The following is a 14,426-nucleotide window of genomic DNA, read 5'->3' as shown; positions in this document are numbered from 1 at the left end:
GGAGGACTCTATCCCTTCATGGGTGGACCTAGTAACTTCCTTCCTCTGCACTATAAAATGAGGCATTGGGCTGGTTACTAAGGAGGTTGAAAGCTGAATATTTTTTAGGGTAAATGCTATTTGAATTTAGAAATCCTAATTGAGCTTGAGAGGAGAGATTACATACCTTTTGACCTCATTGGGAAGAGTGTGAAGCTTGTCAAAGTAGAGGATATTCTTGCTTGGACCCTGGGAGGAGCTTGTACAACATCAAGGCACCAAGGTTGTAAAGTTCTTCTTTGTTTAAAGTTAATACAATCAAGTTTATTTTTCTCAATAAGCTATCTTCTATGGTTTATTTCATGGATTCCTTGATCATCATGATGAATATGATTTATTATATTGGCTATGCAGGTGTTATTTGATGTGTGCTTGTTTGTGTTTGCAGGTTCTTTAAAAGGAAGCTCATTCGGATAGTCGAAGCGTGGCTGCCACAAATTAGCGTTGAACTTAAGGTAGGGTCTAAGAACACCTTTTGGCTTTTATTTATAAATCACAATATTTAGAGAAAGGTAGATTTGCTTGTTCTGCTTGTCGCTAGATATCTGTAGATACTAGGGAGATCGGTCTTGTCTGCAGGAACAATTTATCCGGCTGACATCATCCTACAACCTTCTATCTGTATATCAGATAACTCATTCAGGTGAAGGTAAAATAGTTGAATTTTCACCTCATGGTGTTGTAATTAAGGAACTAAGAGATCCTAGATAGATTTTACCGACTGACGTTGCTGATGATTCTACAAGGTTGTATAAGTTTAACAACTTTGGGTCATCAACTCTTCCCTCGGTATTTGTTCCTCATAATGATAAAGTGAGCAAACATTGGCATGAGCGATTTGGTCACTTAAGCTATCACTCCCTTCAAAATATATGTAAATAAAACATGGTGACGGGTCTTCCTATGGTATCTTGCAAAGATGGTGTTTGTTCCAGATGTGTACTCGGAAAAAATCATTGGGATAGTCTTTAAAAACATGCCTCTTGGCGCGCCTCATCCCCTTTACAACTTGTGCATAGTGACTTATGTGGTTCACTTCGAGTTGTTTCATTCTCTTGCTACAAGTATTTCTTAACTTTCATTGATGATTTCTCCAGACACACTTGGGTATACTTCTTAAAACTCAAAAATGAAATATTTAACATGTTCTTGGCTTTTAAGGCCTTTGTCGAGAAATAATCTGAACGTCAAATTCTTAAGCTAAGATCTGATAATGGTGGAGAATATGTTAACAATAAATTCATCAACGTTTGCATTGAGCATTGAATTCAAATGCAACATACTGTTCCATATACTCCAGAACAAAATGGTGTAGCTGAAAGGAAGAATCACACCTTAAAGGAAATGGCTAATTGTATGCTTCAATCTAAAGGACTTAGTCTTAATTTTTGGGAAGGAGCAATTGTTAAGCACATACATGATGAAAGGAGAATATGAATGATAAGCATGAAAGTACATCTATTATTGACATGATATCCATTTATAATACATAGGAGTGACCCTTGGTTTCATATTCCAACTGGTCCCTTGGACTCCCTTTGGTTGTTCAGCCTCCACACCAACCCTTAGAGGATTAGGTGTCCAACAAAAATTAACTGTGCAAATTACATAGTAAATCGCACTCCTACTAAAGTTTTAAAGAATATCACTCCAGAAGAAGCATGGATCTCAATTAAACCATATGTAAGTCACTTTCGTGTTTTTGGAAGTGAAGCATGGGCCGATATTCCTGATGAGAAACATAAAGCCTTAGAACCTAAGAGTGAAAAATGTATTTTTGTTGGATATTCTGAAGATGTAAAAGGATATAGACTTCTTTAACCTAAGTCCAAAAATTTTATCATTAGAAGAGATGTAAATTTTGTTGAAAATATATAGGCCTACGATCCTAGTTCGGCAGATGTGCCACCTCTTTCTATCCATTCTACTTCTGAAACTATTTCTTCTTTAGATGACGACAACGAGGATGATAATCCTCCCCCACCTTCCCAAGATCCTCTTTCAGCGCTTTAGCTTCCAAAATGGATCCGTGCAACTCGGGATGCAATAGGTTCTCTTGCAGGTGATCCCACAGATCAACGATGTACACATTCTCAGTTCGATAGAGCCTCTTCTTTACTGGCTCAAGCTTCAGTGAATTATGGTCCTAACACCTTTGCAAAAGCTTTAGGCCATCCAGATTGGGATGCAACTATGAATGAATAATGGGTTTACAGAACCAAGTTTGGACCAATGGAAAAGTTGATAAACATAAAGCTCGTCATGTTTCTAAGGGATTTTCACAAGTTGAATGCATTGACTATACCGAAACCTTCTGCCCCCTATTGCCAAAATGAACTCTAACCACCTTGTTCTTCCCTTGGTGCTTCTTTCAAATGGGAAGTCCATCAGATGGATGCTTAATCTGCCTTCTTGCATGGGGACTTGCATGAAGAAATCTACATGGAACAACCTCCTGGCTTTATACAAACAGACTCCAGCCTTGCATGTCAGCTTAATAAATCCCTTTATGGTCTCAAGCAAGCTCGTCGAGCTTGGTATTCCAAAATGGATAACTTGCTTTTAGATATTGGCTTTTCTTGGTGTCATTCTGACAATACTGTCTACACCAAGAAAGTGGGTAAGCCTCTTATCATTCATGTTCTTTATGTTGATGATCTTATCCTGATTGGTAGTGATCCCAACCTTATAAACCATGTGAAGTACAACCTTAAAAAGTAGTTTGAAATGACAGAATTAGGGCACTTGCATTATTTTCTTGGTCTTCAAGTCTTGAATCCAAGGAAGGTATTTCCCTTTCCCAGTCCAAGTATGTCGGTGATCTTATATGCCACTTTCACATGGAAGACTATAAGCCAACCCCTTCCCCATTTGATTCTGGAGCCAAACTTTCAGTCACTTGTACTTTGCCTGAAGTTGATGCTACCTTATACCGTCAGCTTTTAGGAAAACTTTTGTTTCTAACCCATACCTGTCATGACCTTTCCTTTGTTGTTGGCCTTATTGCTCGGTTTATGCAAAACCCACATGAAAGGAATTGGAAAGAGGCTAAAAGAATACTTCGTTATGTTCGAGGTACACTTCAGTTTGGGATTCATTACAGTGCAGAAGCATCCCCTCTATTGGTTGGTTTCACTGATTCCGATTGGGTTGGTGATCCTAATGATCAGAAATCTACTGCAGGTTATGTATTCACTCTTGGTTCTAGACCTATTACATGAGCTTGCAAGAAACAAAGTGCCATTTCTCTTTCTTCAGTAGAAGCAGAGTATCGTCGCATTGTAGAAGCTAGTAAGGAAACCATGTGGCTTCGTCGGATCCTGTCATAGTTTGGCTTTCAGCAGTAGCATCCGATTACACTTTGGTGTGATAATCAAAGTGCCATTCAACTATGCAAAGATCCAGTCCAACATCAGTGTAGAAAACACATTGAAATACACATGCACTTCGTCAGAAAGCTCATTCATGACCATGTTCTTGAAGTGTAATATTGGTCAACCGATGATCAAGTTGCAGACATTTTTACAAAGGCTCTCACAGAGGTGAAGTTTACTAAACTTCGATTTATTGTTGGAGTTCAGGAAGTTGTCACTAAGGGGGGATAGGCTCTAATGCCTCCTTCCTTCTCCTATTGTGTCATATTTGTACATCCTTCAATCCTATCCCAAGTTGTTCTTAAGGGGGGGTGTTAAGATATTCCGACACATAGGAAATAGTTAAGTATAACTTGGTCTAGTGTAGAGTTAGGTAAAGTGTGTTGCTTTACTATGTACTTTTGTGACTTACAATCCAATGATCACGATATGTTCTAGATATGAAGTGATCCGATGGTTCATTCTCTCCTTTGTATTACCAACACTTGATCCATGGCTTAACACCCAATTGGTCCATGGTATCTATTTAAAGATCATGGAGGGTCATTTGTAGGGTGACTGTTCATGAGAGAAGTTTATGTAAATTTTCTTTCTTTTATTAATAAATTGCCTGAAGTGGTCATGCTGGCTCAGGCCGTGGACTATTTCCCTCTTTAAGGGTTTAAACCACGTCAAAAAAACTGGTGTATTGATTTGTGATTTGTTTGTGAGTAGTGTCCTTTGGTGTTCTATCTAAGGAACTTACCCTGTAAATTCCTACACTTGCTGGCCCCAGAAACTATGCAATGCATTTTCTAGTTTGCATGTCATTGTTGTCTAAATTGCACATTCCGCAGTTTTAATGCTCAACAGGCCAGGCTGAACTGTGCATTGCATAGTTCCTGCAGTCAATTAGCCTCCCTACATCTCAAACTGTGTCTTGCGCAGTTTTGGCAGTCAGTCTCCCAGCCTCCCAGTGAAAATTGCGTAATATTCACAGACAATCATGCAGGTACGTTGCATGTCAGTCCTTCAACTTGTTTTGGTTCTCAACTAATAGATTTCTTGTCATGATTGTTTCTATGTCACTAGGGATCACAGGTGTTCATCTGCCTCTCAGCAGGACAGGTACAATTGTTAGGGTCCAACCCTAACCCCTTTATTTATGTAATAAAACCAATAGGGTCGAGTCATAGTCATAGTTAGTTAAAGAGTCAATAAAGGTCGTATTAATAATTGTAAGTGGTTGACCCACATTTAAGAAAGGGACCACAATTAGTTGCAAACCGGCCATTGAAATAGATATATGTATTGAGAGAACCATGGTAATGACCCATGGTATTGTATGTATGAATACTATATAGAGGCTACACACTCCCCATTGAGAAATATATTGAGTCTTATTTTGTAATCGAGCTCTGCTCTGCTAGAGGTTGCCCCCTCAAAGAGGCAAGTGAACATGCTTTCATCTCTGAATAATAAAATACTTGCTGGTTTTCTCATTTTATTCTATGTTTTGGGTTGTATTTTTGGACATATTTGGTATTTTGGAATTTCTCGTAGGTGAAGAGCATAACAAGTGGTATCAGAGCACTTTCTAGGGCTAGTGGTACCTCCATTTTTAGTAGAATTTTTTTTAGGCTAGAGACGTGTTCTGACGTCTTTCAACCACGGTATCTATCGTTGAGCGCATAAACCAACAGATTTGGGAGGCATGCACATAGGAAATACAAGAGGTGGTCACACTTGTTGGACTCCCTTGTAACCCCTGTGGGTACCCCTTCGAGTAGTAGCATATTAGACAAAACATCACACATACTGCCTTCCATGTACCCTCTGGGTATATCAGAAGCCCCCTAGGTTCACCTGAAACCTTGTCTTAGATAAGTCGTCAGCCATCTTGCTGCTATAGTACACTGACAAAAACACTTGGGAAGATTACTCGTGCGTACGATAGGGTAGTTGGGTAGTACGGCTAAGGGTACAGTTGATCCTGCTTAGTTAGTGCCCTAAAAAATTGGGCCGAGCAATATTGTTAGACCCTTATGTATATTACAATCTGTAGCACCTGATACTCCTTTGAGGCCATAGTTCCCTCAACTCTATAAAGATCACCCATTATCTTATTTTCCAAATCAGATCCACTAGTTGGGGTTCTATTACCGTAGTCCTATTCAGATCTAGCAGTTGGGGTTCTGTCGCCACCACAACAATCAGATCTACCAGTTGAGTTTCTACTTCCATAGTACCATTCAGATCTAGCAGTTGGGGTTTTTTCATTGTCGCAGTCCAACTCACATTAAGCCATTGGGGTTCGCAGGCAGATCTGTCCATCTACGTAGTGAGGCTTGTGGCTCCTATAGTCTGGGCCCAATTTTCGCAGGACATTGGGCAGGATCAAGTTTTCTAGAATTTGGCCACTACAGTATTGATCAGTGGGGAGTAAAACTCTATTTGGAGTATAAAAAAAAATGTCTGAGGCCTTCCCAGGACGCTTACAAGAGACTTAGCCCATAAGATTCAGGACAACGAGCTGATCACAGTGGTACCATTCACTTGTCAGCTTCAATTTTTGGGCGGTCCCAATTTTTTTCAAAGTGATGTCAAGTGACCAAGATCTATGTATGGTAGAAACCAAAGCTCAAGTCATGGCCAACGAGAAGATCGAGCGCCTTGAACAAAAGTTGGATTCTTTCCAGGAACAGATGTAGAAATTCATGGCACAATTCAATATGAGCACGTCGGGGTTGCATCCGGAGGCACATGGTATTAATGAAGACCTTGAAGGAGAATCTAGCCATCATATTCACTTCCATGGAAATCACCAACATTCCCACCCTCGACCACCCAAGCTAGACGTGTATAAATTTGATGGCTCTAATCCGGTAGTATGGGTAGCAAAAATGGAACAATATTTCATTCTAAATGATATCCGAGATGATCAAACTAAACTACGTGTGGAAGCCCTTTACTTGGACCAAGAGAGATGGAAATGGTGGCAGTGGCATTAGAAATGCTATCCCGGGAACATAACTTGGTAGGTGTTCTCAAAATCTCTTTGTAACCCCTTTGACAGAGAATCTAATTCTTTAGTTCATCTTACTAAGATCCAATAGACAGACACAGTAAAATACTACATTGCAGCCTTTGAGACATTGGCCATCTGCATAGAATGTCTAGGAGATGAATTCTACTTTAAATGTTTTATAAGTGGTCTCAAACAATCCATCCAAGCACATGTCCGGATGCACCACCCACCTAGATGGATAGAGGCTTACACAAACGCTATCGAACTGGAATGTGCTTTAGCTGCCCAGTCTCCGCATCCAAATTTAATAGCCAAGGGATGCCCCACCCAAGCTCAAGGCCCTACCCAAACACTTTAGGTTGAAAAGGTGTCTCCAACAAAAATGGCTGAAAGAAGAAAACAAGGATTGTGCTACTACTGTGATGACAAATGCTCCCCGCAGTGTAAATGCAAGGACCCAAAATTCTTTCAAATTGATGTTATTGATCATATCTCATCTGAGGAAGCCCCACCCTTGGGGGACCAAAGGATGAAGTTGAGGAAACCCAACAGGAAAATGAGCTCACAACTATGCCAGAGGAACCATTTATCCTGCTACATGCTTTGGCAGGCATTTCTGCACCCCAAACTCTCAAAATCAGAGGCTTTATTAAATACTTCCCTATATTCATATTGATTGATAGTGGCAACACCCATAAATTTATTGATCAGGGAGTCGTCGAAATTGTTCTTTGTTTTCTAAGGGCAGTCTCTAATTTCCAGGTCTTGATTGCTAATAGGGGGACAACGAAATGTGAAGGCTGTTGCGAAAATATTAAACTTTAGATGGGAGAATACCACCTAAATACCCACATGTTTGCGATTAACATGGGTGGTTTTGACATTGTCTTTGGTGCTGAATGGCTTCGCACACTAGGCCCAATCACAATGGATTTCCAGGAGTTATATAAGAGCTTTAAGTAGAATGACCACATGCATACCCTCTTTGGACTCCAAGCAGGTGCTCCTTCTATCATCAGCTCGCATCAATTGGAAAGGTTGTTGAAAAAGGTCTTTCATGGAGTTATCACTCAGTTTAATTCCATCCAGGCCATAGTACCCACTACTCTTCATATTCATCCTGAGATGCAATAGGTCTTAACTTGCCACCATCCCGTATTTGACAAACCTAAAGAGCTTCCACCCTCTAGAGGGGAACATGATCATAACATCAATTTGGTCCCAGGGGCCCAACCACCTAATGTGCACCCATATCAATATCCTTTCGCCCAAAATAATGAAATTGAAAAAATAATCAAGGAACTCCTTGAAGCATGTGGTATTCGTCCTAGCATCAGCCCTTATTCATCACCAATGATCATGGTGCTCAAGAAAGATGAAGAATGGCGCATGTGTCTGGAATTTCGGGCCCTCAACAAGCTCACTGTCAAAGACAAATTCCCTATCCTAGTTGTTGATGATCTGCTTGATGAACTACATGGTGCTCAATTCTTTACCAAGCTAGATCTTCGCTCTGGCTATCACCAAATCCACATGAAGGAAGTAGACATTCCCAAGACTGCTTTCCGCACTCATGAAGGCCATTATGAATTCTTGGTCATGCCATTTGGTCTCTGTAATGCTCCATCCACTTTTCAAAGCCTCATGAATCACCTGCTAAAACCATATCTCCGAAAATTTGTCCTTGTGTTCGTTGATGACATTCTGATCTACAACCTAACCTGGAGAAAACATCTCCATCATGTAGACCTGATCTTGTAACTACTCCGGAATCAAAAATTATTTGTCAAATTGTCCAAGTGCTCTTTTGGCATGGAAGAAGTTGAGTATTTGGGACACATTGTGGGCGGTGATGGTGTTAGGGTTGATCCCAAAAATATACAGGCAATGCAAGATTGGCCCCAACGAAAAACCTTGAAGAGTTTGAGGGGGATTCTTGGGTCTCACTGGCTACTATTGCAAATTTGTCCACAATTATGGTTGCATTGCTAGACCCCTCACTAACCTTCTCAAGAAAAATTCATTCCTCTGGATTGATGCAGCGCAACATGCATTTGTGGCTCTCAAACACACCATGTTTTCCACTCCAATATTGGCACTACCCAACTTCACAAAATCTTTTGTGATTGACTGTGATGCTTCAGGTACTAGTATCGGTGTTGTATTAATGCAGGAAGGTCAACCCTTGGCTTTCACCAGCCAAAACCTGAGTGGGAAACATATGGGACAATCTACATATGATAAAGAGATGATGGCCATCTTACATGTAGTAGATATCTGGTGACCATACTTAATGGGACGACGTTTCCAAATTCGAACAGACCATCAAAGCCTCAAATATTTTTTGGAGCAATGTCTATCATCACCACAAAAAAACAAATGGATGGCCAAAATGTTGGGATATGATTATGAGACAATATACAAGAAAGGGCATGAAAATGTAGTAGTGGACACTTTATAATGCCAATTTGAGGATAAAATCACCATGCTATCAATCTCTCTTACCATACCAGATTGGATTGAAGAAGCCCGCAAGGAATGGTTTTCACACCCCTCCCTCATTAATAACTTGAGAGCAGATCCTAATTCCTCAGTTGGATACTATTGGAAGGATGACATTCTTCACTATAAGGATAGAGTAGTGATATCGCTGACATCAACCCTTCAAACTCGCATTTTGGCAGAGTTGCACTCATCTCCCATTGTCGAGCATGCAGGCTTTTAGAAGACTTATGATCGCACTCGTCGTTCTTTCTTTTGGACGAGCATGAAGAATGAAATTCTTACCTTTGTATCTAAATGTGATGTCTGTCAACGCCACAAAGGAGAAATAGTCAAGTCACCAATAACCTTACAACCATTGCCAATCCCTGCCTCCGTCTGGACAAATGTTTCTATGGATTTCATTACTGATCTACCAAAGTCGGGCAACAAAATAGTCGTCAGGTGGTTGTGGAAAGACTTTATAAATATGATCATTTTTATGCTCTACCCCACCCATTTACCCCCAATTTGGTTGATCAAGCTTTCATGGACTAGATCTTCAAATTGCATCGCATGCCAACTTCCATTATGTCTGATCGTGACCCAACTCCAACTAAGTATTGCCTATCATCCTCAAACTAATGGTCAAACTAAAGCAATCAACAAATGTTTGGAGACATAGCTAAGGTTCTTCACTTCAGAAAAGCAGCATCAATGGGTACAATGGCTAACTTTAGATGAATGGTGCTATAATACTAACTATCATGAAGCCACCAAGATGACTCCATATGAAGCAGTGTATGGCCAACTCCCGCCTTCACCTATTTCTTATATCCTTGGATGCTCTAAGGTGCAAGCAGTTGTTCAACTCCTACAGAATCGTCCCACCATGATAGCTTGTCTCAAAGATAATATCCATCAAGCTCAGAATCGAATGAAGAAACAGGCAGACCAGCATCGTTCAGAGCACATATTTCAAGAAGGGGATCAGGTATTCCTGTGGCTACAACCATATAAGAAAACATCGCTCAAATAAAAGGGCTGCTATAAATTAGCTCCCAAATTCTACAAACCATGTCAAATAATTCAGTGCATTAGAGTAGTAGCCTACAAGCTGGCCTTGTCACCAACTTCAAAATTCCATCCAGTCTTCCATGTATCATGCCTTAAGAAAGTGGTGGGGAAAAATTGCAGAATTCAAACCAGTCTACCTAACTTGGATGAGGAAGGTTCACTTTGGCTCCAACCTGAACATGTCCTCAATATTCATGAAAGACATCTGCATGGCCGCACGATCAAGGAAGTCCTTGTCAAGTGGAAATACACGTCTCTACAAGATGCGACTTGGGAACCAGCCACTATTCTTCAGCAGTTTTCGTAGCTTTAGCCTTGAGGACTATTTGCTTGTTGGGGCCTGTCCCATGTTTGGAGTTAATTAGCCAAACAAATCCCTGTACTACTGGCCCTTTTGGCAATAGTACACATAGCGCAGACTAAGGTCTCACCCGAAGTAGTATGGGGGGGTGCTGGAACCAGGTTTCCGCACCCTTGAGATGTCTGAGGGGTTGATTCAGTCCAACTCTTAGCCCTTCGCGTCGGTTACTTCGTGCACTTCCCTGGCCTTCACGCCCTGATATATTCATATTTGCACAACCCTAACTAGGGGCTGTGGGGCTTCCGTGCTGCTGGAGCAGCAATCTGCACTATTTCCCTAAGTCATAATCGAGATATTACTTATCTTCTTATACCAGGTAGTTATTTTTGTGTAACCAGATGCCTTATGTTATATTTACTTATTCAACACATTCATATGAGTTCGCACAATAAATAAACAGTAAAATTTCAATTCATACCCAATAATACATAAAACAAGAAAAGATACATAGAAATATGGTAAAACTTCTCTTTATTAATGCTACCAATAGTTACAGACTCGACCTATCCTGTGCACTCAGCTGCAGGGGTCTGCGCACTCAACTGTGGACTACTAGGCCTCTGTGCACTCAGTGGCAGAGCCTTCTCCTAGTCTACGACCCAAAGGCATGACTTACACTTCCTCTAAATGACTCTTCAATTCCTTAGCCTCATCATGCTTCCTTCAATTTTACTATTTTCTACACTTAGAGCCTCACTCTGTTTATACAATCCCATGGTCCACGGAACATGGGTAGATCTTTCAAACCGACATTACATTACAAAAAAAAGGGTGGACAACCCTATGACTCTATTATGACTTCGTGCTCTGTGCCCATAAATTGTGGAGTCTTTACAATGGACATAGTGAAAACTTGGGCTTTAAGCCCCAAAACATGCCTTGGGGGGATTCCATGCCCAACAAGCCCCAACAAAAACATCGTGACTTGCCCTCGAGTCACTCTGTCAGCACGGAGATCTTCGTGCGAAGACCCTCTAACTTTGCTCGAACAACTACAAGGTCGGCAGCGCACTGAGCAACTACCTGCTGAATCTCTTGTACACGTCGTTCCGAGACCATGGTGTCAGAACAGCCTCCCTAGATCTATTCCTATGTCCCTTGCATTTGCGTGAGCTTTCCTTTAATGGTTGTTGCATGATAAAGGCCTCGTCGATCCAAGGCTGAACGGGCGCCTTCACAACTGCTTCACGGTGTCGTGAGGCATCCACTTGCTCTTTCAGTGCTTTGTCCTGTTGCATGCACGTGAGCCTTTGAGTGAGGGCCATCATCTGCATGGTCCCTCTGACATTGTCATACTGCTGCTAGAGCTCACATGCCTCTGTCTTTAAGCACTGGATGTTAGGGTCCTCCTGCAGATTGGTGAGGACCTTGAATGACTCTTCCAACATTCTAGTCCAGTCCCTTATTCCACTGTTGATCTCTTCCGTCCCTGATGTAGCATTGGCACGCTGTTCTCTTATTTATAGAAGAGTGGATGGCTACGCCTTTAGCCGCAGCTTTGTTATCTAAAGGTTTAGCTCTAGCTGAACCTTGGCCATTTCCTCTCGTGCCTCGCGCACCCCTAATGCTGATTTGTGGATGTGTGCCTCTATTGGTGCGTCTACTGGGATGGCCAACTCAAGGGCCATCTGGTCAGCTTCTTCTAGTACCTGTGCCATCTGCCTATTCTATGACACCACCTCGTCGCACTACAAGCGCAACTGCTCCATGTTGATATTCTGCCCACTCAGCACCTGCAACACATGGCTCTCCCTAGTCCGCAGTTCTGGATTAATCTCATCCTGTAGAACATAGAGCGTCTCCTGTGGGAGCACAACCATGTTGATCCCTATACCTTTTAGGCACACTATACATAGGCCTATCAGCCTCATTTGTTGTAACCAGTGCCCCTTCTGGTAGCACTATTGTGTTGGTTGTCCGAGCGCGTAGCATTTGCTCGGCTGCAACTGTCCCTACTGTGAGGCTAGTCGAAATAGTACCAACTTGAGGAGTGCACACCCGCAACTTCTAAATATACGCTTGGAGGGCCCCAAACATAATCTGATTCTCCTTCGTGAAGTTCTAGAGAGCCTTGGTGGTGACATTGCACACCGTCTCACCTATGTCGTGAAGATCACCCTCAGTAAAGGTGATCGGGTCGATCGACAGCTTGGATGCTTTCACATTCTTGCGTAGCCTCGTCTGCTCACTCAGGCACAAGTGCTTCAATAGTGTTGACGTTGTTTGTGGGTTCGCGCTGCCCTCTTCTTCCTCTGTTTCCATTTCTTTCTCCTACTTCGGCGGAGGTGACTTCTGGCCCTCATGTGCCTTTTCTGTTGCCTTTTGTGCTACTGCTGTTGCGGCCTTTTCCTGTTCTGCTGCTATCTACGTAGCACCCCATGCCTCCTGTGCTTTTGTTGCTGCTGCTTCTTGCCTTCTCTTCTTTGCCAATTGTGCCATGCACATTTTGGGCTCCTCTTTCTTCTTCTGCGCAGCATACTTCTCCACCACAACAATGTCTGGGGTGTGCCACTCCGGCGGCCATATATCTAGTACATTGAAAATCACATCATCTGTGGCTATGAAGGGTAGCTTGCTCCATTTCTTGGTTAGGTCCTTGTCCACTCTGAGATATATGTTGTGGAAGTCCACTTTAAATTCTGCAAAACTTTGCAGGCTCTTGTAGACAGTGGGTTATAACCGTGGTTTGCAGTTAATCCCCATTCTGATGTTCATCTCCATGAACACCTAAAATATCTTACTGTCGTGGATCTGGTTTGCATCCTTAGTTGCCCATAGCGAAGCATACTTTGCAGCCTCTGGTAGATCCATTACAATCATGGGGAACTGGCTGTCCTCCGGCAATTCCCCCACCACCCGCACTATGGACAGTAGAAGCCATGCATAGTGGAATGTTTTTCCTTATTCCTATGCCTTATGACAATTCTCTAAGAACTCTTTGCATAAGAACTTGGACTAGTTAAATTGGACCCCTTCTGCACACTGCTTAGGAAATGCAACCATCAGTGCGGGCACCTCATCCACGCGGCACTTCTGCATGACCTTTCCCACCAATATCTGAGTCACCACCCGGACTGCTTTGTTGTTGATACTAGAGATCACGTAGCCCCTCTTCATCTTTTCCAACATCGTATTTCTTCTTCATGGCCTTCGCAATGGCCAAATCACTGGTCTTCCCCTCCGAGATGTCCATGGGTCCTCTCCTTTACATGGAAGCCGAGTAATGCAATGGATTAAGTGGTCCGTGATGGGGATGGGCTCCTCCAACCACAAACACCCACCATGCACCAGGTAGAGCAACTGCTTGATGACGAAGATTGTCACTCGGGTGTGGTGGAAATGCGACACCCAGAGCAGGTTTAATAACCCTGCCTTTTCAACTCCGTGTAACCACTTTCGCAGCTCTAATTCTATAACCCCCACCGCGGTGTTTTGCTTGGGCTTCATGAGCTGCGCAGTCTCTATATGAGGGAATTTCTCATGGTCAGCGAGATCCCAATCTTCAAACTTCAAGTTTGGCACTCGTCCTAGGTGTGTGCCCTCAAATATGATGTCGTCCAGGAGGAGCGGAGTCTGGAGAGAGCTCTTACTCTTGTCGAGGTCCTTGGGCACTTTTTCCTTCCTCTTCCATAGAGGGATATACGTGGGCAGCTTGGTTGGAGGGTACGCAGGCTCGGTTTCTTCCTCCTGCCCTCGTCCTCATCTTCTTCAATTATGAGGTCTTCCAAGTCTTCCTCCTCCTCATTGGTTTTCAAGTTAACTGCTTTCCCTTTCTCCTCCATTGTTAATCTGGTGTGCAGTGGGTTTTAAGGGGACACACGCACTAGAATCATCAGTTGTTTGTATTTCTTTGGCCATGGCGTGTGTGGTGATTTAGGGATTTCTGCTACAATCCTGGCGCCTTCGGGGGCATCTTCTACAGTTAGGGCTTGCGTGGCATCTTCGACAATCATCTCTACAATTTCCCTAGCTTCCTCACATGCTGCCATCTTGCTCATCTAGAACTCTCTCAACTACTCAATCAAGGGCTCAATCAACACTCTGCATAGGGAAAACAAGTCTCGACTTAGAATACGCGGGGCATACA

The sequence above is a fragment of the Pinus tabuliformis genome, chromosome J, assembly GCF_031772625.1.
Source record: "Pinus tabuliformis cultivar Carrire ecotype Pingquan chromosome J, CPIR1, whole genome shotgun sequence".
Taxonomy (NCBI): domain Eukaryota; kingdom Viridiplantae; phylum Streptophyta; class Pinopsida; order Pinales; family Pinaceae; genus Pinus; species Pinus tabuliformis.
This window is presented reverse-complemented; position numbering follows the sequence as displayed.